The 25,594-nt window shown below is 26.9% G+C and overlaps 1 protein-coding gene across 2 annotated transcripts in view; it reads right to left on the bottom strand.

Moving 5' to 3' along the window:
• The window catches only part of LOC148234667 (uncharacterized), a 195,186-nt gene that overhangs the window by 45,674 nt on the left and 123,918 nt on the right, over positions 1–25,594 (bottom strand). For both annotated transcript variants that reach the window (XM_088186305.1, XM_088186306.1), the window contains exon 3: positions 22,618–23,279. The gene's annotated coding sequence lies outside the window, so the exon portion shown is untranslated. The remainder of the gene's footprint in view (positions 1–22,617; positions 23,280–25,594) is intronic.

The raw sequence follows: 25,594 nt of genomic DNA, 5'->3' as shown, positions 1-25,594 counted from the left end.
TAAGTTACCGACCATCATATCATATGTATTTAAAAAAAAAAAATAGCTCGGAAAATTCAATTTTGAGGTACGCAACAACCTTGTGCAGTAACTAGCTATTTAAATTCAACCCTAAGATTTTATATAATACGTTGTTCATTTGTGAACAGACTAACGTCATACGAATATATTAATATAGATAATACTATTAGCAAAGTTCAAATCGGCGCTCTTAGATAAGAGAACAGCGTTTTAAATAAATCCAAGAACAATACACAACACCCTTGACTCTTACACGTCACCCAATTGAGAAAAGACACGAAAAACGTGGAGTGAATGCACTTAGAATAGAGTTCACGCCTCGCATGAAATGAAAAGCGAAGAATTTTCATGACCGATCCATTTGTGCGGAGTTCTAAGATCAACGGAAGGCGAGGAAGTAAAAAAGAATAATAGATGAGATTCGGTATTCTTTTCACGAGAAAAACATACAGCGCTTTGAAATATGATGAATGGTAATACATAGTTACAATAGTCTGACTATTTCGTTCTGCTACTTGAATATGTCGATAAAATAAATCTCTCGATTCAAATTATGTTATCAATTGCAGCTCGATCGACGAGATAATTGATAAAAAAGAAGCTACCTGTTATCTATTATATATGAATTTATAAACAAAAGCATTGTTTTTGCTATAGCATAAGAATAGCAGCGAGAGAATAATGCTTATTTGTGGTCAATTGTAAGTCATAATGTCACAAGCGGATCAACAAAGGCAAATGAAAATAATTCAAGTAAAAAAATCGTTTATAAGCTATACAAGGATACAATATAACTGGGAACAAAACAGAGGCGAGGTTTAGTACCAAAGCTATTAATGAAATTAAACAAAGAGAAGTCGATAATAATGAACGTAGAAACCTTAGTACAATACTTAGTATAATTTGTGAAACCGAGAAAAGCGTGTTTTATGTTTAAATGGTAAGAAATATAATTTATTATTCAGCTAAAATGTAATTTATTTATGAAACATAATACTTATGTTTTATTACAAAGGTATTGTGAATCGAATAAAAGTATACAATGAAAATATAAATAAGGTATTAATACGTATTTTTTTCAAAATTAATCTATTTGTATGACTTCTTTGGAACATTACGAGCTAATCCCTTAGGATTATTAGATCAGTGCTCAGCAATCTAATTTCTAAGTATGTGCTTTAACGGAACGAATTGGAGAGTTGCGAGATATGAACGTAGGTGGTGCTCCTATTGCTTCACACATAAATATATTATGTAAGAATAGAAAAGGCAGAGGCTTCTGCAAACAGTTTTACAGATACTTTATAGTGGCTGTGATTTATTTGTGGTGACTGAATATTTTATGAATAGTCTACATGGATCAACTACAGACGAAAATAATCTAAAATAAAATGGTCTAAAATTTGTCAAATACAATGGCAGAACGAGTTCCGGCTTAGTTGAAAAAATATGAGGCTTGTGAATATGCAATTCATTGTATTATTCACAAGCAGGTACTTTATGGGAAATATCTCAATCTATCGTTTGTTATTGAACCAGTTCTGTCAGCGTTGAATCGTTATTTCATCAGAAATGAAAGTCAAATATCTTGACTTGCTCTATCATAATGGTAAAGTTTTATTAAGATTTTTTGAACTCGGAGGAACGATTGAAAGTTTTCTTAACGTAAAAACTCGCTGGAATGGCTTTATAAAAATTAGTATTTGCCGCAAATATCATGAAATTAATAACGAATTTAATTTAAAATTACAATGTAAATATTTTTATAATACGATCTTCCAGACATTGATTATGTACATAATAACCGAACTATCGCATTGGTCATATATTACTGTAAGATTTAATTTATGAACTAATTTATAAAATCAACTAAGTTTATTGTTAAAATTATAACATTATGATACTATGTTCAATAAGCTATTAAATTTGACTTTTGATACATACTATAAGAAGGGTTGTTTAGTCATAAAAAGTTCATCTTGGAGCCGAGAAAATGAAAAAAAAATCCTCCGTATTGTTGTAAAAATATGACGTCCGTGACATTCCGAGTATATTTTAGGTGAAAATTCTCACTCGCTACGACAACAAAAAAGTCCTGAAAGTTGCTCTCGCTCGAGAGCCTGAAATCTGTAAAGTTTTTTGTAACATTTCTCACGAAGCGAACAATGCACATTGTGTGATATTTCACTCACAATGACCGTTTGTTCGAGCGGACGCGACAAAACAGTTTTGAGAATTTGAATCTAAAATATTCTACACACTTAAAGGTGGAGAACCATATTATATATATTTATCAAAGTTAAAACAAATATGAGAATCCCAAGCATGTTAACTAGAAAATAAATTAAAAATCGTGCGCTCTTTCAAATCAATAATTTAATAAAACAATTGAACCTTACTTTAACAAAAAGCAGGGATAGGTGCAGATATTTGCCAATAAGCAGGTCAAGCTTCCCTGAATTGCACATTTCACTTCACACGCAAAAGCGTCTGATAATACATATATTAAACCAAAACAATAATTCTATTTTCGCCCAATTGTTTACAGAATCAAAGATTGGAAGGCACAAAGAACTTCGTCTTATTCCTTAACCCTTTTGAGTATTGAGTTAAGTTACACACTTTTATTAATTCGTCAATTAACGTATTTTTTACATAATTATTTCGGCAGTTATTTATTTCTTATTATTTTATATTATAGAAAAAAATCAGTGAATTTTAACGTTTTATTAATTTTCTATTATTAAATATCGGTTTTAGTGCTTTTTTTATATCAATTCAGAGGCTTTCAATATTTTTTAATAAAAAACGTTTTGTTATGTTTATTTATTTCGTACTCGAAATCATTTACATTAAATCAAATTTAATGTAAATATTATACATAACTATCTGAGCTACCTTAAAACAGTGAAAGATCGACCACCGTATATGTATGGCGGTACCGCTACTATTCACATCCGATATTTTGCATTCAACCGTTGGACCCTACTTTAACGAAAAATCATCAAGCGTTACCGGACACCTAAATTATAAATTTTAGATGATGAGAAAGGTGCACTTTTGAATCTACTGTTTTGTAGGCAAAATAGTTTATTTATAAGCTTTCGTTGTAGCACGACAGATGTAAGTTAAGTTAAATCTGTACTAACTAGGTAAGGCAAAATTATATTACGAATATTTAAAAGCGAGTATTCTATTAATCACCAGACTTTTCAGTCTGTAAATCGGTGAAATCTCTATGAAGGGTATATACCGCACTATAAAATTTGACCATAAAACTACCATTTCGAATTTTGTATTCGTCCAAATCGTTGGACCATACTTTAACAAAAAACTGCAGACCCAAATTGATTTTATAGCTACTGTTTCAAATGCTAGAGGCCGATAAGTTTAAGCAAAGTAAGAGTCTGGTTCCACCTCGAATCATCGTCAATGTTCAAATGATTGAGGACTCGAATGGACGCTGTACATCTCCCCATTCTTTAATGATATATAGCTAGAAAACTACCGCACTAAATTCCAGCCGTCATAATTTGACCATAGAATTACTATTTCGCTTCTGATTTTTTTTGTCCAAACCGTTGGACCTTACTTAAACAAAAATTTAAATTGCACATTTTATAACATAGGGACGTTGCAAAATGTTCTTATTTTGAATCTACCATCGATCTGTATTAAATAAAAACAAAAATTCTGGTTTTGGTCTAAATCATCAGCTTTATTCAAAGGATCGAAGTCTAAAAGGACGTTGGAATTCTTTCCATTCAGTGATAGCCAAAATACCACCGCACTAAATTTCACATGTTAGAATTTGACCATAGAACAAACATTTCGCTTTTGATTTTATATGCGTCCAAACCGTTGGAGCTCACTTAAATTAAAAAACAATAAGCAGTACCGCATAGCTAAATAACATTTTATTTAGGATAGGAAATGTTTTGATATTAAGTATTATTTGAATCAATTTTTCTTTTTCCATGATGTTCGAATAATGCGATATCGTAACAAGAATTTAATTGGGCACATTTCGTTTTTTTGCGATTAGTTTATTATACGACATTACTTCTTAGACAACTTTGAAAGAAAGTTACAATAAATATAACATTTAGATACTGTAGTTAATGAACGCTATATTTAGTTACGTAACTCAAGTTGAGCGGACTCATTACTTGTGTCTATAATGATATTGACGAATAAATAATCAATATGTCATAACAACGTCTGATTTATTTTATAAATAAATACATTATAAATTCATCGACTTTTCGCACTATAGACTTATCGAGTATAGTGTGGATTTTATAATTTATTGTTCCGCAAACCGGTTCGGACGAGTTTGAGTGTGTGATATATCCGTGGCAATAACACGAATTTGGTTAGCTGTGGTCAGTTATATTTGCAACAAGAACAACGAGAAAAAATACACAATGAAACTGTATATATATATATATACATATAAATAATAAAAAATGCGACCTTTGAAGGTTAGTCCCGGCGCTTCGCGATAAGTGTCTAGTTTTGGCACTTTTCCAATACTTTTCGAACGATGCATACTTTTACTTAATAACTGTGAAAAGTTAGAAAATCGCCTGACCGTTGCAGTGAAAAATCGGCAAATTAAAAAGAGGTTCAAATGGAAAACTTTAGATGTATTTGTTTTATATTATATCAACTATTACAATACGTAGCATGGCGCGAAGAAATAAGAGATACACATATCAGTAATAATTGATAACGCATGACCTGTAGATTTTGAGGTCTTCGCAAAATTTAGCGATAAGTGAAATAATTACACGATAAAATAGCAACATCTGCATTAAAAACTGACAATACATAATGTAGTTATATGACAGGTGTTAGTGAAATGCGTGACCAGGTCAACACAATCTATTAATAAATAAACCAGACTGAAATCAGTAATATATTTTAATAATTTAAAGCTATTATAACAGCTTACAATCAATATATGTTAATATGCACGATCTGTGACATAAGGAAAATCTAGGAAAACATAATCTTTAATGATCGATCAGAATAAAAATTATTATGGATTAATAGAAAACTGATTTGGTTTAGTAGCACTGTGCAAATCATTTTATTTATAATTTTCTGTTGAGAAAATAAATATGTGCCTATGCCTCAATAAATTTTACTTTGAAACTAGTTTGTTTTTAATAATTAAAGTAGCTGTCGGTATAACGAAAACATAACATCTATATCTACAAAGTAGAGGTTTAAAGAAATATTACGACAGCAAAAGCAACGACCCAAAAAACGATTGAGGCGAAAATCTTCATTATTTTAACATCTCTCCAGATAACGACACTATTCATCTATATTTATACATTTCAATGAATGAATACGGGATAATAATAAATCCTTTCATTTATTTTTTTAATCCGGTCACAGTTTTATAGGTGATCGTCCTCCGTACGTATCTGGAACAGTGCCAAGTCGGCTCTAAGAGTACTCTCTCTCTATCTCTCTCTCTTGCATGAATTCTTATCTTGCCAAAACGAAAATGTTTTGGTTGAATTTATAAAAATATTTTAAATTTTAGACGCTACACTGTATGACGTCATTCACACCATTTGAAATTGATAATACTACAATTTTTTTGTATCAAAGACAACAATCAATAAATAACAAAATAAACTAAACCATTACATAAAGTATGAATATAGAATAGCTACTGAACGATCACTTAACCTTGCTCTTATTATACAATAGATATAAAATTACCATTATATTTTCCATGGCATTAAATAACTCAAATATTGAATATTTGGTCTATACGAATTTAATCGTAATAGAAAAATTATCAATTTAATAGGCATGACGAGTTAACTCGTCATGCCCTCGTTTATCTTATATCTGTTAAGAATATATTTATTGAAATATGTACTTGTCCCAGCTCATATTTTGAATGTTGAGCTTAAGTGTGTTAGTACAATAAATACGCTTCTACTCAAAGCGATTTTAAATCAAAATGGTAATTTTTTAGTTAACATATTTACTTTCATTATATTATAATATTCAAATCGAAAATAAATTACTTTTATATATTTTATCTTTATGACAAAAAAGTGTTAGTAAATACTATATTGAAGCTAGCAAAAGCAAGAAAATATTTCTCATTTTACATTTCTTACGCTTCATAGATGTTTAAATTTAAAACCCGAGAAATTTGTGATGGAAAATTCAGGGGTACTGAAGTTGCACAATTTTATTGCATAAATCGATAAAAAGCACACGTACTTAAAATTTAAGATGGATGAAATTTATTTAGTTAAAATAATATTGCACTGATCGTACTATTTAATAACAATATATAAATGTTAGAAATTCGGCAATATTTAATTTACACCGCATGTTAACAATTTTAATTTAGCATAATCTATTTAATTGTAATTATATTAGTAAAATATTTTATTAGCAGAGTAAAAAACAGAACTACTTAATGTGATTATTTTCAGTTAAAAATCTATAATTATTGACAGTTTTATATAAATTATTATAAGGGTATAATACATATTTTAAAAAAAGCAGGACAGTGATAAACATATTATACATTTAACGGTCAAATACGCATTGTTTTTAATGTCATTTTCAGTTTTATATAAATTATAATATGGAGTAATAAATCACGTTAATTGAATTTTAGACATAGGATAGTAATAAACATACATTGAATGGTCAAAAGAAACGGTACTTTTAAATACGCACATTTTTATAAAGCACGCAATAAAGAGTCGAATAAAATATTTTTATTGAAATTTGGCTACTGATTGTGATTTCTGAACAAAGTATAGTTTTATATTGCAGGTAAAACTTTTATTATTCAAATAACAAATATTAAACGATTAAGTATTCGAATATAAGTTATAGGGAATCGAAAAAAAATAGCTTGAATATTAGATGTTATTAAAAAAAACACTATTTATTTTTATTTAAAACACAGTATGTAAAAAAAAATTACCATGATAAATTATTTTAGATACACTTAATCGTCTTGATTTAAAAAAAAAGACAATCAATTCAAGCTATTGAAAAAGTCCACAGCTGCACAATATTAACTCGGAAATATGAGTAATTTCTGAAATTTAAGCAATTATAACGTGTTTTTATTAAAAAAAACCGTCAGCTGTTAGTTATAAATAACAAAAAAAAAATATATAATTTGCAAGAAGTCACAATTGTGTTGTATATTAAACAGAGGTACATCAATATTAACATTATGTTTAATACTTTTTATAAAAACTTTAAACTCAACTCATGTTGATGAAAATTTTGCTGAAAAACCTATTTTATTATTGATTTATAAAAATAGTTTTTTATAGAACATGTGTTTTTTTATAACCCCCCGAATCATTTTTAGTATTTGCCTATTATATTATTTTTTATAGTAAATGTCACAAAGATGTTTCGTCTGGATTTTCATGAGAATATTATAATTCTATGTCGGCTGTATATAAATAAGCAACTGCCCTAAGGCACCTCTGACTTTATTGTGAGCTTGGCTTTATTTTATTTGCTACCCAATATATTTGTTCAACTGTAACGTTCTTGTATATAGGCGTGTTCAGATTATTAGACTAAAATACATTTTTAGAAGTACAATAGAATAAGACATTTTAAACCACTATAACCAAAATAATATTGCTGTATATGTATATATCAAAGATGCAACTCACAATTTGATATACTAAATCTAACACACCATAAATTGATTCAGTCATATTTCAAAGTCAGTAAGTTTGCAGAAGATCAAGATAATAATTTGAACCAATTGAGTTATGGCGTGGTGCAGGTACAATGAGACAGAATCAGTAAACAAAGATGGTTGTATCAACTTAACTAGAGCTACTGAAATTTGAACTTATGCCTTTGAAGCAAGATATGTTTGTTTTAAATTAAAATTCTGAAGATTAGCGAGTTGATATAATTTTGAGTAATATTTTTACAGTTCAATAGTGAAATACATATTGGCATGCATGTAACGATTGTCAGCAAAATATTATTCTAAGATATTGTTTATATATTATATATTATACAGTTTGTCCCGAACGAAAGAAAGAAGTCCAAAGATTGAAATGCGGTTTGGTACGCATTTCAATTGCAAATTTGGAGCCTCGGAAACAACAGTAGCAGCAGTCGCTCCAAGACAAATCCGCCCTCGCAAACCGACCCCTAACCACCATCCCCAAACCGTGCGGCGTTCGGGTCCGAGAAGCGGAGTTTTGCGTCTGAAATTATTTAAGCTCATATTTAATCCACCGGCAGCCGGCGAGGAACCGGAGCCGAGAGCATAATGACGCCTTAAAAATAAAACCGAAAACCGACTTTGACCTAGGGATTTGCGCAGAAAGGGAGAAAAAACTCACAGGAATAATAAATCGGGTGTTGCGTAAGTGTTGCATAAATGCAATTCGGACACTGCTAAACAATCATTTTAATTTTAGCTATTTTTTCAATGGCAAAATACATAACAGATACTAAGATGTTTTTTTAATAAATTCTCATTTATTTTTCGTCGCTACATGAAAGACTGCGTTACAATTTACAAGCAAGATAAAAACAACCAATGACTAATATAACTAAAACCGATTTTGAACTAAGGATTTGCGCAGAAAGGGTGCTGCGTAAGTGATAGTAAAAAACATTCTAAAAATATTCAGTAAAATCAATTATTTTTTTATAAATTTTTAAAGATTTAAATTAATTAAATATTAAATAGTTTTTATGTAAAATTAATTTTATACATACCAAGTGATTTTTTTTACTGAGAATTAGTTTTATTAGATTTTTACATTTATTTTTAATTGCTATTATAAATGCTTTTTTACTATATAATACATATCTTTAAAATCTTTATTCGGGCTTTTTGATTTAAAGAGTTTTATGATACATGTTAAAATAAGTTTTGTTGTCATATTTTTGTAAAACATGTGTGACTTTTTATTGTCGGTTTAACCACATTTTACAGTTATCTTGATCATATTGCATAATTAAAACATATATTTCAAACCTAACAAGTTAATCAATGCATATGAATCATAGAATATTATGATAAGCAATTAAAGTACTTTTTGTAATTTAATGTAAAAAATACAATGAAGTATCGTTGATTTTATTAATAAAAATGTTCGATAAAATCTACTGTTTTTTGAAATTATATCATAATAAGAACATTAAAAAATACAATGCTTTTTAATATTATGCAATATTTTAACCCGTTTCAAATTAGTCATTATGATGATTTATTTCAATACTTATTATTTAAAATATCAACGAATTTCAGTAATAAATCATTTATTTTATCTCTATGGTAAAAACTTTATTTATTTATATTTTTATATAATATTGATTGTAAAACCTTCGCAGAAATATCTATTGCTTTATAAAAATAGTTTGATAGAATATTTTATCAAAGACTAATATTTCTTTTAAATTAAAGCTACTTAAATATTATATTGAATTAAAAACTCAGCTTATCTTTATCGTAAAAACGTTCTATTTTATTCAACACTTTTGCTTCGTTGAATTTTTTTAAATATGAAACATATAATCATAATTTATTATCTGTAATAATATAATTAAACTTAATTTTATAGTAATTTACGTCTAATATAAATTGTCCATTTTTTACAACGTAATTCTAAAAACTCACAGATTTAATTAAATAGTTTTATAAAATATTTTATCCATATTTTTATTAATAAATAATATATACAAAATCGATCTTTATGGTGAAAATACTAATGATGTACATATATTTAATTATTATTGCTTTAATAATATTATTAATATTTTTATTAAATATTCCGTGGTAACCTGACAGGCATAAGCCCAATGCGTTACAACGAGGTAAATATGTACCAACTGATTTAATGAATACCTACAAATAAATATTAACTAGGAAACGGTGACATCTATATTATTAATTAATAATTATTATGTGTAATATAATTTTTAACCAATAGATGTCACTGCCGCAACATTTTTTATAAATAAAAATTCGAGTGCTGCTGCCGGGGCTTGAACCCGCAACCTAAGTTACTAATCTGAAACGTTACGAACTACGCTATTCTGTACTATTTAAGACTAACGTCAGAAAAAAATATTTTATTTTAAAGTTATTTCTATATTATACAGATTCGTAAAAATTGTTGATAAATATGTCAATTAAAAGTTTTTTTACGTGTATTATAATATTTAAAAAATAGAAAAATAGAAAAATTTTGCTTCTATTTAATACATATTTAAACAATATATTATTGTAATTAGTTATATTCAAAATTATTTCAGAAAATAGGAGAAAATGTATAATAAAATGTGTTTATAAGCAAAATGTGCAATTTAACTTTTTTTAAATCAAATGTTCGATTTAAATGTTTTTATAAAAACGTTCCTTTTTATTAATCTGAAACTAAATTTGCATCACTTTTATTATTTATCATAACGGAATGATCTATAATATAACTAACTAAAATCTTATTTACAAGAATTTACTCCATTTTCATCATTAGATTTTCGTTAACGTTCAACAAGTCAGCGGAAAAGCAGCGAATATTAGATTATACTGATGTAAGCTTTGCGTTTCACATACGAGTAAAAATATGTGTAAGCTTGTAGGAAAGAGTGTAAAATACAATTTTTTTAAATCAGATGGATACGAGGTAGATTTGTAAATTGAACCAGGAAATTGTCGCTGCATTTTAAAAGGCGCCACAGGGCGAATATATAATAATACTAGAAAATGTTAACTGACATAGATGCAGTTACGAAATATATAAACATTCAGAAGACAGTTCATTTTAAAATTAAAGTTGAATTAATATGTAATAATGTGTTCTGTTCATTAACATTTTTTTTTATTAAAAAAAAAATTGTGTTACAACCAAGCTAACACAATCAATGACTACTAATTAAGGAGTGACTAAAATATCTCGTAGTATTACTTTAATTCGGATTTTTTAAAGCAATTAACTATAGCGTCTCTTGCGCCATTTATTTTAGAGCAGTGCGATATTCCGATCGGTTTATCATGTATTAAGCCTAACTTTTACAAATTTGACAAGAAGCATAGTTTATAGATATGTATCAAATTCTACATAGCAAAGTATTTTTATTAGTCACAACGGACATGTAGCGAATTTACCGTGTCGAAATTTATTATCGCGGACGTTCAACCGTGCATTTTTACAACCGAACCCCAAAGTTCACGGACAATTTTGCAGAGATGGTGTAAAAGATTCCTATCGATTTTCACCATCCGACCCAGAACTTCCCCTCCCCCTCCCCGCCGCCGCCAACTTCCCCTGAAGCGACGCCTGGTTTCTCGTACGACCTCCGTTATGAAGTTATACGTATACACATATATTCGCAGACTAAATATTATTTACAAGCATGAAATAAAATATATGCATCTACTTATGAATACATCGCAATATAAATTTACCCCCGCATTCGATGCACCCACAGATACGACTTCGCAAGTTGTATAAACGACCAGGTATATATTTTTTAATTATCGATCTTAAATTTACAGAGAAGGTGACCGGAGTCGTAAAAACTAACCATCCAGATTCGATCAGCTCGCATACAACACCTAATAAATATGAGTTCAAACCTCTATGCGTGTATTTGCATATGCGGTCTCCAGAATTAACGATCGCAGCTTTTCAAAGATGAATGTCATAAAAGTGTCACGTATACTTCGACAGATCATAAAAATCGTTAATGTGATACGTTTAATTGGTACATACATGTTTGCACTTTACAAATATTTATCTGAGGGATAAACATTTCGCTCGTAATAAAAAGAAACCGATGTGCGAATTTTACTCCATATATATATAATACTTATGCTATTAATACGCTTCACAAAGGAGTCGTAAATACAGCTTCAATACTATGTAAGGAACATTTAAAAATCCCCCCCAATGCGTTGTTACCGTCAACATCACGTGTGGTAGACGAATACTGTCAAAAAAATATTTAACACTGCAGCTTTAATGTGCAAGTTATAGTTTCTACCGTAATTAATAATAATTATTATGATGTGTTTCTGAACACCATATTTAGTAATCCTATCAATACCAACAATGTGAATTATTATTATAAATACTTTAGTTACCACAAGCACAATATGGATTTTCGAAAAAATCCTGGAGCGTAAACCCTCAAGCTCCAAATTTAATCAGCTTAAAATGTACGCCCACATATTGTGGGGATACACCTACACACATTCATGTTGAAAACAATGACAAAACGACCACTCTCCATCCCCTATCGAGACTTTGCATTTTGTGCATACGCCGCAAATGTGGTGGCACAACAATTATAACAGGGCGTGGTTATACCCCGCCCAAAATACTGTATTATTAATTCTGTAGAGCGTAAAAATAATAATCTGGGATAAAATAGGGCGACCAATATGAATTCATAAGATCATAAACAGTATCGTTGAATAATGAATTATCTACTCATTTTATAATATATCACGTATTGTGTGTTTGATTAATTAAATTTTATTTATATGAAACAATAGAAAAGGTTGCTCTAGTTTTGATATAAAATAATTGGGTTTACAAATTAAGATTGTATTAATTATATTTACTGATTAATTCAGACCTCATTATTTTATAAAAATAATTAAATGATTGCGCATTTTTTTATTAAAATGGGTCTAAACAATATGCGATCTTTTCCATAAGGAAACTTGTAAACAATATTTTAAATACATGTATAATATCTAAGCCATTCTATATATGCTGTATTTGCGTTAACACAGTCAGTTCGAAAGCTATCACAAAATTCGTGTTAGCGTAAATCAGGAATTAAACGCAGAACCACATTTTAAGAATATATACTTTAAAGTAATACTATTTTTAATATATATATATTGAAAATAATTCTACTGTTACGTCTTCCACCAAAACGAAACAAAAAAGTATACGTCGTATATACGGATTTTGACAAGGTTCGTCATGGATTATTATATCAATCTATTTTTAAGGAATTTGTTTTTTGTTTCTGTGTAATTTTGTATATTTGTATTAATACTAAGTATTGTTTTTTGAGCATTTTAGTAGCCTGGCACGATGATCTCTGAAATGGCTTTTAATATTCATATGAAGTGGCATAGAAAAATTATATAAGAAAAGCACTTAAAAGCTATGAATTGGCTGAAAATGACTTAATAATGCAACTATATTCATTCTAAAATTTTACTGTGAAAAAAGTGTGTCTAAAGAAAATTTGACAACTCCATTGACATTGAAAGCAACTCTGCAAAATATTTAAATCAGAATCTGTAAAATATATAATAAGTTTTTAAATACAACGCATTTGCTGAAATCAGATCTAGAATTGCACTTTGAAATTCAAAGACACGTTACAATAATATTTGCTTTACATTCATGCTAGCTCAAGAATCCGCCAAATATAAGATCTATAAATACCATTTATTAGTATATGAGCTAGATCGTATATTTACCGGTCATAGCGGATCAATAAACCCTTTACTTCTCAAGTGAATTGTAAATAACGAAACCTTTGAAATATTCAAAGAAAAGCGTGTACATGCATTAAACTTTTTGCAGCATCTATTCATTATAGACACTTTACTATTTAATGACAATTTTTCCTTAATTAATATTTAAAGAACATCAAATAACCCTTTAATTCAATATATAATGTTCCGTTAATTATATATAATGCTCATACATATTTTTATAAAATAATAATAGCAGTCTTATACATACATATGTAGAATAAGTACAGCATGAAATATCAATATTTTTTATTAAGGCCTATATATGTAATATATATATATATATATTAGACTGTAGTCAAAAGGATATCTATTCCTTTTTTAATAGAAACCTTAAAAATAACACATCTGCGCAAACCTGATTCAATACTGGAAATTACGAACATCTCGGAATCAATATTGCTTTTGCTACGAAATAGAATTGAAGACAGATTCGTGTCCTTGAATGTGAAGCAAATCAATGACTAATTTAAACAAGCTTATAAATATTTATAATAAAATAATTTATGTTTCATTCTTAGATATTTCATCAATTGTTCATATGTGATTGATTTTAGCTCATTAAGGGTGATTTATTTGAAGTCATACAATACGACTTCTCATCCCTAAGCGGGGTACGACTAAACCCTAACCATTAGTTAAATATTGTAATACATAGTGTTGTATTAAATTTTATTTTATAATTACTCGAATTTATAACCCATTCTGGTCTTGATAAATTAGCTTGTTCAATATAATACAAAAACCATTTAAGTTATTAAGACGACGATATACGGTACACACAAAAATGATATTTAATTAAATCATAATAATATTTAGATTGTTCATATGTGATTGATTTTTGCTCATAATGAAAATTAAGGGTGATTTATTTAAAGTTATACAATACGACTTCTAATACCTAAGCGGCTTCTAATACCTAAAAATAAATATATTTATTGTAATACATACATCGCAATTAATTAAACTCGAAAAATGGTGTTTTAATAAATCTTATTTTATTATTATTCGAATTTTGTACCCCATTCCGGTTTTCGATACTAGAAAGATATACGATTTTTCGCGTTTAAATATTTGAGATGGTTATAGATATAATATTTAACAAATGGTTGAAATAGAGGATTTTGGGGTTTAGATCTACGGGAGTGGCAAAGTCACTTGATTTACATGTGAAATTGTCTGGATTATATTTTTTTTCCTTACAAAGTATTGTTTTGAAAATAAAAAAAATTTAAATATTTTTTGTAATACATATTTTAAATTATAATATATTATTAATTTCAAATTTTAAGACAATTTGTAATGCATTATTTTAAATAATACCATTTTTGCTACAAAAATATAACGTTTAATATACTTTATTATAAAAATAATAGTACTGCTTGTAAAAATTAAATTATAAAAACTATAGGTTGATTATATTTTTATAAGATTCGATTTACTTAGTACTATAAAAAAATCTAAGCTACCATAAACTTCTATAAATCAAATTATTTAATCAATGCAAAAGTGTAGAAAAGCAATAGATTTCATCGAACATTTTTATTAATAAAATCAATGGTAATTCACAGGACTTTTTAGGTATTTAATAACAATAAAATTCCACCATATTTGTCTTAGATAAGATGCTATATAAAGCAATAATAATTATAGGTATTTCAACAAAGTAAAAAAGATCGACAATTTACAATATATATTCATTGTTGCTATTTTTACTATAAATATATGATAAATCGATTAATATAACATAAGTTTTGAGTTTCATATTATATTTAAGTAAGTAAAAGAAAAAAATTATCACATTAGATTAAGATAAGATTTTTTATAGAGAATATTTTAATTAAATCAATATTGAATACAAGTATATTAGGAAAGTTTTTGTAGCACATGTGAATTACATGGATTTTTAAGTTGTGATAAATTTATTTATAACTAAAATTCGTTAATATTTTTAATAAAAATGTATTTTTATAAAGCATTATGATGACTAATTTAAAATTGGTTGAAGTGTTGCATATTTTTTTAACAATTCTTTACATAAAATACAATAAACGGTGACTGGATTATTGCGCAAACTAAAATTCTGAACATAGATGATTGTTTGATTGTCAAATATATTTTACTTTTAATTCTAACTGCTTTTCTATTTATAAGTAAAAAATTGCTTATAATTATGAAATGTAAGTGTATCATACCAATGTAAATTATTACTAATTTAATTTTAAAATATTTTTTTAAAACATTACATTTTAAATTAAAATCATATTGACATGTAAACATACATTATTTTCATATATGTATTACATATATATTGATCAGCTATGATCGGAATTTTCGCTATGCGCAATAAATTGATACGCAACATATTATAATATATACAAAATGGAAAGCTAAGTATTAGGTTTTAGATTTCAATAGTAAATTGTTAATATCTCAATTATGATGTATTTATATAATAAAAAAAATGTAAAAAAACCATAGATTTTATCGAAGCTTATTAGTAATATCAATAATATTTTATAGAACTTTTTACCATAAACATAAGCTGAGTTTTGAGTTTTATATACTATATAAGTAGCTTTAAAGTGAAATTTTTTTTTAGATATTTTAAATAAATCAATATAATTGTAAGTACTTTAGTCAAATTTCGAAAATAATTATTGGAATTTTAACCAATAACCAAAAACATTATACTAACTAATTATTATTTAAAAAACTGAAAAATATATATTTATAAAATAGTATTACAGACCATAGAATGCACTTAATATTATTTTATAAAACTATATATTATTTACATCTAAATTAACTTTGTTGCAAAATTATTATTCTAATTATATTTATTCTTTTATCAAATTTAAAAAGTAATGTTTTTCTTAATAAAGGATTTTTCTTAAGCTATTAATTTTGCGTTATTGCAAAAACCTCATTGTAAAAAAGAGGCAGCCTCAAAAATTATGTCTTACCATAAAAGATTTTTAAAAAATGCGTTCATGCGTTCTTTAACCTTATTAAATCAATGTACACACATACCCTTTTTATTATATTTTGAGGCGCAGCGGAAAGAGCTTCGGGCAATTTAAAATCACACTTGAAAATTCACGCTACGATAACCGAGCTTGTAATATTTGAAGAACCTTTCGCAAGAACAATGTAACATGTCGTTCTGTTTGTGTATTTTAAACGAGACTGAAAGCGATAAATTGAACTGTGTGTCGATAACTGCTGCTCGTGAAAATTACAAACAAGCGTCGGTCAATGATTAAAAAAAGACCAAAACACTGTTTTAAAGTGAATATTATTTTTCGGAAATAAAAGTTTTTGACGACAATATGATTTTAGAAGAGCCTATAAAACGATAAATCAAATAGAAGTTACATTTATTTTATTTTATATAAAAAAATAATTGTGAGAGTTAAATATAACACAGTAAGTTCTGTGTAAATTGAAATTAAAGATTGTAACTATGATATTATTGATAGATAAAAAAGATTATAATAATATAATTTATAACTAGCATTTCTTATTAAATTATAAGCTATATACTTATGTATATATATATATATATTATATATAAAGAAACATCAAAGCAATGATGGTTTCAAAATGGTATGTTTTAAACTAAGAAGTTTTTATTATGTCATATGGATTTTCTTTTATTTTCAACAATAAACCTATAGTTAATTTAACAAGTACAATTGGATCATACTGTATTGTATTCTTAGATAGAAAAAAGCTATATTTTGTAATAGAAATAAATTTATTCTTTCACAGATTCACGAAACTAACGATTTATCGTCTCCTGTTCATGTTCTTGCCTTGGGGTCAAAATCTAATAAGACATGTCCTTGAAGTCATTTTATATCATCTCATATGTAAATTTAGTATCAGATCAATATTTTTGCTCTAAACATTTTTTTTATTTATCCAATTTTTGGACTTCTACGTGTGTGTCGTAACATATGTTTCGCGGTGATCGATCGCCAGAGCCGAGTTGTTACGCACATACGCCCCCCCGCGTCGTTTCGCGTTATGTACATATGATACATACGTATGTATATATGTATTGTAAATACATATATACATACATTCCTATGGTTAATTAATACTCCCCCCGTTATAAAGAAATTTATAAGGGACGATTGAATAGAATAAAAAAAATTACTCTCACTCGTCTTTATATATTGTAAAGCATATTCCATTGAACCATAGGGTTAAAATAAATCAAGGTTTCATGAAAGAACATGTATTTTGAATAGCGATTTAAAAGTTGAAATCTGTATGTAATGAACTTGCATATAAATATTTGTGACAAATAAATAAAATTTATTTAAATTATTTTGCTACTATGTAATATATTGTAATCGGATTAAAATTCTAAGCTTTTTGAAGCTGTAATGTAGTACCTTAAACTTAAATATGTCCTTTTTTATTACATGAGTTTAAATATAAATGATATTAATTATTACTAATTCCTGGTGGTTTAGGTGAAGTTTTAAAACTGCAAGCTACTGCTTCATTCAATTTCATTCGATTCTAATTAAATTTTAAACCCCAGAAGCCCAAAGCTCGATCGTACTATATCTTATAATGCCTAATACAAACAATAATAATAAGTTCATATTACAATCAATAGATGTCACTCGATTATATTTTAATTATTGATTCGTGAGATAAGGAAAATCTAGGACAAACCCAATCTGTGTGTGTGTTAATCTATCAAATCTATAATTTTATAAAAATCACTAATACGCTGGTAATTAAAAACACTAAGGTAAGCTGGTAATTAAAAACACTATCTATATATTCATATTAACTAAATATATTATAAAATTTCGAATGTTTGTAATTTAAAAAAAAAAACTTATAATAGTATTTTCTGTATAATAATATATCATGATAAATTATAAAAATTTAGTTATGTGAGATTATCAAAGCAGTTGTGTTTCAAAAGTAATTTATGATCAATTATTGAATTAAAAAATATATGATGAGTTTGAGAACCACTGTCTTATAGATACATATGTGGTTGCAGCATTTCATACGATTTCACAAAAAAAAAAACTAAAACCGAATTCAATGAATTTCGGATTCTGAATTAAAAGTTTAATTTGGATTTGAAAAATCTTTTCGTTTAAACCTGACCAGTGATTCTCAATATGTGTAAGAAGTATTTTATTATTAGGATTGCGTTATTGAGTAGCGTTCAATAGAATTTTAATTATTAATATTTTTTTTAAATCATTGTATTAATTAATATTAATAATAATTCAACTCAAAGCGAAGCTGTTGATGATTGAAGTTTAATTTTGGAGTTAATTATGTTTTGTAGTTAATTTATAAAATTGATATTTAATATTCGCGTAATTATGATTTTTTAACAACAAGTTAAACATCGTTAATAAATATAATACTAAAGAAATTTCAAATTGCTACTTCTTATTATCGATCGATATTTACACATTGAAATTTAAAGATCGATATTACTCAGACAGAGAGGAAGAATATGTCGAATTGTAATCGATTAAGATTATATAATTATAAATCAGCAATATATTTGTTTTGGTTTTATATCATGTGTAATTGCAAGCATATGATGTTTTCAAGATTACGATTTTTATCGATAAGAGTTATTTAAAAGCAGGTTAATTGCGTTGAACTTAAGTTTAACAACTCATCGTCAATCTATGAATGATTCATCAGAAATAAAAAATCACACAAAGGTGAAACGCATTAACTCTATAATTAATTAATTTATATATGTTTAAATGCTTATTAATCAATTATGAACAATCGATAGCGACTTAGGAAATAACATAAATAACCATAATATGGTACATATGCAAATTACAAATAATTTGCTGATTTTAAGACAAGACGATCTATTAACATAAACATACACAGATAAAAAGATTTACATATATGTAAAATTACGCGGTGTTTAATATGTTATATATTATTTAATCGCAATCATTGATAACAATAAATTTATTCAAAGTGCGTAATTTTACGTGTAAATCTATGTATTGCGAAATTTTGATTCTGAATAAAACGCGACTTAAAAAACACGATAATAATTTTAGCATGCAACATATATATATATATATATATATATATATATATATATATATATATATATATATATATATATATATATATATATATATATATATATATATATATATATATATATATATATATATATATATATATATATATATATATATATATATATAATAATTGTTGTGGGCAAAACTATGGCGATTCAATGTGAATTATAATCAATACTAAATAGTGCAGTTGAGTATACATATATAACTGATTTTAAAATATGATTGATTATATACAATTTTTTAATATGTAATATTTAAATTATTTAAAATAATACGAATACTACCACATACAACAATTTGCCCATAACAAATATATCTTATGGAGATGGAAAATATGATTCAGGAAAAGAGTTTTAATTCTATTTTATGTGAGATTTAATTATCAATTAAAAATCGATTATTTATAAACTAGCAAGATTATTGAATTTTCCTTTGAGAATCACATTTTCTATCTACGTCAGCGGCAGTGGTGTCAATTATTATAGTTCCCTAAAGGCGTTTGTGATACATTGGATTTTTTTATATAGAATATATAGAGATAAGATAATTAAATCGATATAAAATTTACGTTTTTATTATTATTTTGACAAAATAACTATAATGTTTAGCTCTATTATGATTTTTTTGTACCACCATATAATTTTGTTGTGCACCCTGGTCTTAAAAATATTCATAAATAATTACAAAAGTATTTTAAAAAATAAAATCGACGATATTATAGAAAAACATGACCCAATTTGGAATGAAAGGTAGTTATTTGAAGCATGAAAATTCGGTTAATTGGAATTATATTTTTTAAGAACGAGTTGTTGTTTTGCTTTTCTGTGTCTAAACTAAACTTTGACGCATATTTTCACCAACAACGTAATAAATATACATACACAATAATACATATATTTTTGGATTATATATAAATAACTCAATTTGGGGGGAAATTAACGGTTAATTATATATTTAGCTTCATTATTGTATAAAAAATATATTTATAATATACGAAGCCCAATCAATTTTCGTTTATATTTTAATTAAAAACTGCTACATTTATTTACGAATTTTTACATTCATAAACATATTTTTAAAAACAACAAATTCAATTCTATAACTTATTTATTATATTTGAGCTAACTTATGACGTAGATTTTTAAAATAGACTATTAAAAAATGCTTTTATATAATTTAAGCTAAATTATGGCTTTTACGTAAAATTTTGCGAAACAATATTTTTAGATCAATTTCATTTAACTAATTTATTGTAAATGAAGTAAACTATGACGTTGATTTTTATAAATAAATTTGAACTATTATGCATAATAAAAAAATATAGAAAGACATTATGAAATATGAATCATGGTATTACATAAATAAATACATTAACATTAACTGAAATATGCATTTAACTACAATAAAAATTGACATTTTAAAGAAAGTGCTTTATTAAATTAGCCATATTTAATACTGTTAAAAAATGATTTTATATTATTTAAGCAAAATTTTGACTTTGATTTTTTAAATAAAATTTTACGAATCAATTTTTTTAGATAAATTTAATTCTTTAACTACGTTTTTAAACAGCTTTTGACTATGCTGTATAATAAAAAAAGACATTACATAAATAAATACATTAACATTAACTGAAATATGTGCTAAAAATGTAGAGTACAAACTTAAAATTTTTGCAGTTAACTACAATAAAAATTAAATAGGCCATATTTAATGCCGTTAAATAATAATTTTATATTATTTAAGCGAAATTTGACTTTGATTTTTTACGTAAAATTTATCGAAACAATTTTTTTAGATAAATCAGTTCTGTAACTAAATTATGATGTTGATTATTTATATAGATTTTAACCATGCACAATAATAAAAAATATAGAAAGACACTTTGTATTACATAAATAAATACATTCACTGAAATATGTGCTAAAAATATGTGGAACGCAAGCTTAAAATTTTTGCATTTAACTATAATAAAAATTGACATTTTAAAGAAAGAGTTTCATTAAATAGGTCATATTTAATACTGTTAAAAACAATTTTATATTGTCTAAGCTAAACTTTGATATTGATTTTTTACGTAAACTATTCCGAAACATTTTTTTGGATAAAATTAAATCCTTAAACTATGACGTTGATTTATTAAATAAATTCTAATTATGCTGAATTTTAAAACATTATGAAATATAAATCATGGTATTACATAAATAAATGCAACAACCTTAACTGAAATATGTGCTTAAAAAACGTGGAACGCAGGCTTAAATTTTTTGCATTTAGCTAAAATAAAATATGACATTTTAAAGAAAGAGCTTTATTATAAAGACCATATTTAATACTGTTAAAAATGCTTTTATATTATTTAAGCGAAATTTTAACTTTGATTTTTTATGTAAACTTTTACGAAACATTTTTTTAGACAACATTCAGTTCTGTAACTAAATAATGACGTTGATTCTTTTAAATAGATTTTAAACATGAACAATAATAAAAAATATAATATAAATCATAACTGAAATATGTACCAAAAAAAAATATGGAACGCAATTTCATTTTTTTGCGTTTAACTAATTAAATAAGCCATATTTAGTACTGTTAAAATGGATTTTATATTATGTATGTGTTCCGAAACAATTTTTTTAAAGCTAATTCAATCCTATAAATAAATTATTTTATTTGATTTTTTAATGTTGTATAATAAAACATATAGAAAGCCATTATGAAATATAAATTATGGTAATACATAAATGCAGAAAAAATGTAGAGCGCGAGCTTAAAATTTGGTCAAGAATGAGCTTCATTAATTAGGCCGTATTTAATACTATATTTAAAATAATGATAATAATGACACCACCGCGTTTCAGTAAATCACATATAAAAACACAATGAAAACATATACATAAATAAATTAATAAAAAGCAAACTCACCACCAGCCGACCGCTGAGGCGCAGAAGGGACGCAGACTTCCTCTCGCCGCTTTCAGAAGTTCATGGCACCATCGGCATTGACGTCTCTTCAGCAGCCGCAGACCGTCTCGCGACCATCGACACCCTCATTCCATCGCAACACACATCCATTCGTTCCTCTCAGATAAGCCAAAGGTTCAAGTGAAATTTACGTACCTTATAGATCAAGCAGTTATCATGAATACACGCACAGTGCCACATTTGCGATTGCTTAGAAAACTAAGTATTATATATATATTTATATATATATAATTATTAGTCACTTATCATACACGCTCGACCATCATACGCTCATATGTATACACAACTCAAAAATACACAACAGATAAGAGAAATCGGAAAAGGGTTGGGGTAAAATAAAACCTATCGACGGGGATGGGGTTGTTAATTAAAATCTTCAGTTTAACACAAGGCGGACGGTTACTAGGGATGCATCGGCGGTCGGACTTCGGTCTGCTGAGGAGCTGCGCTGAGCAGGCTGCTGGCGCTGGCCCGTCCGGCTGAGGACTGAGTGACGGGCCAGCTAGCTACTGGTGCTACCGGGCCGCGCCGGGGGCAGGGGCGCCCAACTGAGGGCGCAAGCCCGGCCGGCGCGCGGGAACCTCCTCCTTCCGCGGTCTCACCTGAAACAACAATACACCTAAATTAGCAACAAATTCGATAAATAACGCAAATATAAATATACGTATATTATTATAGGGAAATTTATATCATATATAGCAACTTTAACGGTAGATTTTGAAGCCGGAAAGGCTACAAAATTAAATATGAACGGCGTGCATACATCGAGTCGTCTCTTTCTGACGTTGCGTTTTTGATAGATGAACAGCCAATGAGCTTGTAATGCAACAGAACAAAAGTGTAAGTGCAACGGTAGATAGGGAAGTCTGGTTATTGATACAGGACGTAAATAACTCTTTCTCTATCTCTGATAAATTGTTATGGATATGTTTTCTATAGTTTTGCAATTTAAATCAATAATAAAAATACCGTTAAATTATATATTTGCACCCTACGTAATATTTTAATGCAAAAGTATATTTTTTATAATTTAAACTTACACATTGCTCTTTAATTGCTTATCACATAAAATAAGCTCGATAAGAAACGTATTTATGAACGCCATAATGGTCCGTTCATGATTTTTTAAGAGCGCAAAAAAATAAGCAAACATTGAACAGTATTTGTTAAAATAAACAATATGCTAGCTTAAGCTTGTGATAAATTTAATACGCAAGTAGATAAATCTTCTGATTATTATGCAACGACATAAGTTCTATAATACGCATTTGTGAAATTAGCATAAATGATATTGTCACAAGTTCTACTGTGACTCTGTATTAAAATCGACTTATAATCGATTTATTAATGTCACAAATTTATTTAATAAAACATTTGTTGATATGAAATATTTTTTCAGATACTTTTACTTCAAATTGAAATCAAAAATAATAATAACGTTTAAATGAAATATCTTATTTTATAAAATTTTATATTTACAGTCCCTTTTTTATATTTTAAATTTACACATTGCTCTATAATTGCTCATCACACAAAATTAGCTCAATAAGAAACGTCTTTATGAATGCCACATTAAAATTACATATAATTTTTACAATATTATAAGTCATGTTTAAAAAATCATATCCACATATTCCGGCAGATTCAACTCAATAGAACTAGGCTTTAAATCTGTCAATTATTTTGGTCCGTTCATGATTTTTTAAGAGCGCAAAACATTGAAATGTATTTGTTAAAATAAACGCATATGTTATCTAAGCTAGTGATAAATTTAATACGCAAGTAGATAAATCAAAGGTCATATTATTATTATGCAACGAAATATGTTCTATAATACGCAGTCGTGTTATGTTATTGTCACAAATTCTACTGTGTGACAATCATGTATTATATTAAAATCGATATTAATAACATAAATTTATTTATTTATTAAAACATTATTTTTTAGATAGATTTGTCTGTTGAAACCAGATATAGAATAGAGTCGTAAAATTTTAAAAGATATTGTCTATTCACTTTATGTGCATATATAAAATGTAGTTTATTATCTACTATTATAATATGAAGGTAAAGGAAAGGTTTGAATTGAAAGTGTAGCGTGAAAAAATAGATAAGAGCAAGGTGCATACATCTGTTATCTCTGTCTACCCTTTGACGTCATAACTGAATTTTTAACATAACATTGAATATGTATTTATGTAGGTTCCGCCATTTTGGCGAACATTGCACCATCAATATATAAAACTTGGAGCAAAATCAATCACATGATACCTTCCCTTATTTTCAATCATTGTCAACTCTTTATATTTATAGTTATATCACAAGTGAGTATAATTTATAAATTTGGTTATAGGATAATGTATATAAAGTTGACATATTGATCTACTTAATATATATAAATATTGGTATATTTTAAATATCACTATTATTAAAATGTAAATTATTAATAAATCATATACATATATTGAATTTCTATAATTTGACTCTAACCAAAAAAGTTGCAGAGCTTGCAGTTATTTATATATATATAAAGTGTGCTTATTTACAATAATTAAATCGCATTGTACTAACTTCGATACTAATTTGTTTAATGTTTTCATTGAGCTATTATCCGTATATACTGAATCTTTAAGATGTATTTAGGCATTCAAATAAACACAGTAATTATTAAAAAGAAAAACACACAATAACCCCTTTCAAAACACAAAGAAAAAACTCTTTGAGACTTACAAAGTATTGTTAATTATTATGCTTACAAATCTGGAAGCAATAGCAAAGCTCAATATACAAAACATTGTTGAATTTTTTTGCAAACAATCTTGTATACAAATTAATTTGTATTAAGCAAATACATTTAATACGTGTATATTGCTCAAAAATCTGACATTTATATTACGTTATAAGCTTTTAAAGCTTA

Source organism: Plectrocnemia conspersa, unplaced genomic scaffold (assembly GCF_051122295.1).
Source record: "Plectrocnemia conspersa isolate PC_06_02 unplaced genomic scaffold, ASM5112229v1 ptg000005l, whole genome shotgun sequence".
Lineage (NCBI taxonomy): Eukaryota > Metazoa > Arthropoda > Insecta > Trichoptera > Polycentropodidae > Plectrocnemia > Plectrocnemia conspersa.
The sequence above is the reverse complement of the archived record's forward strand: the minus strand, read 5'-3'. Positions and strand labels throughout refer to the sequence as shown.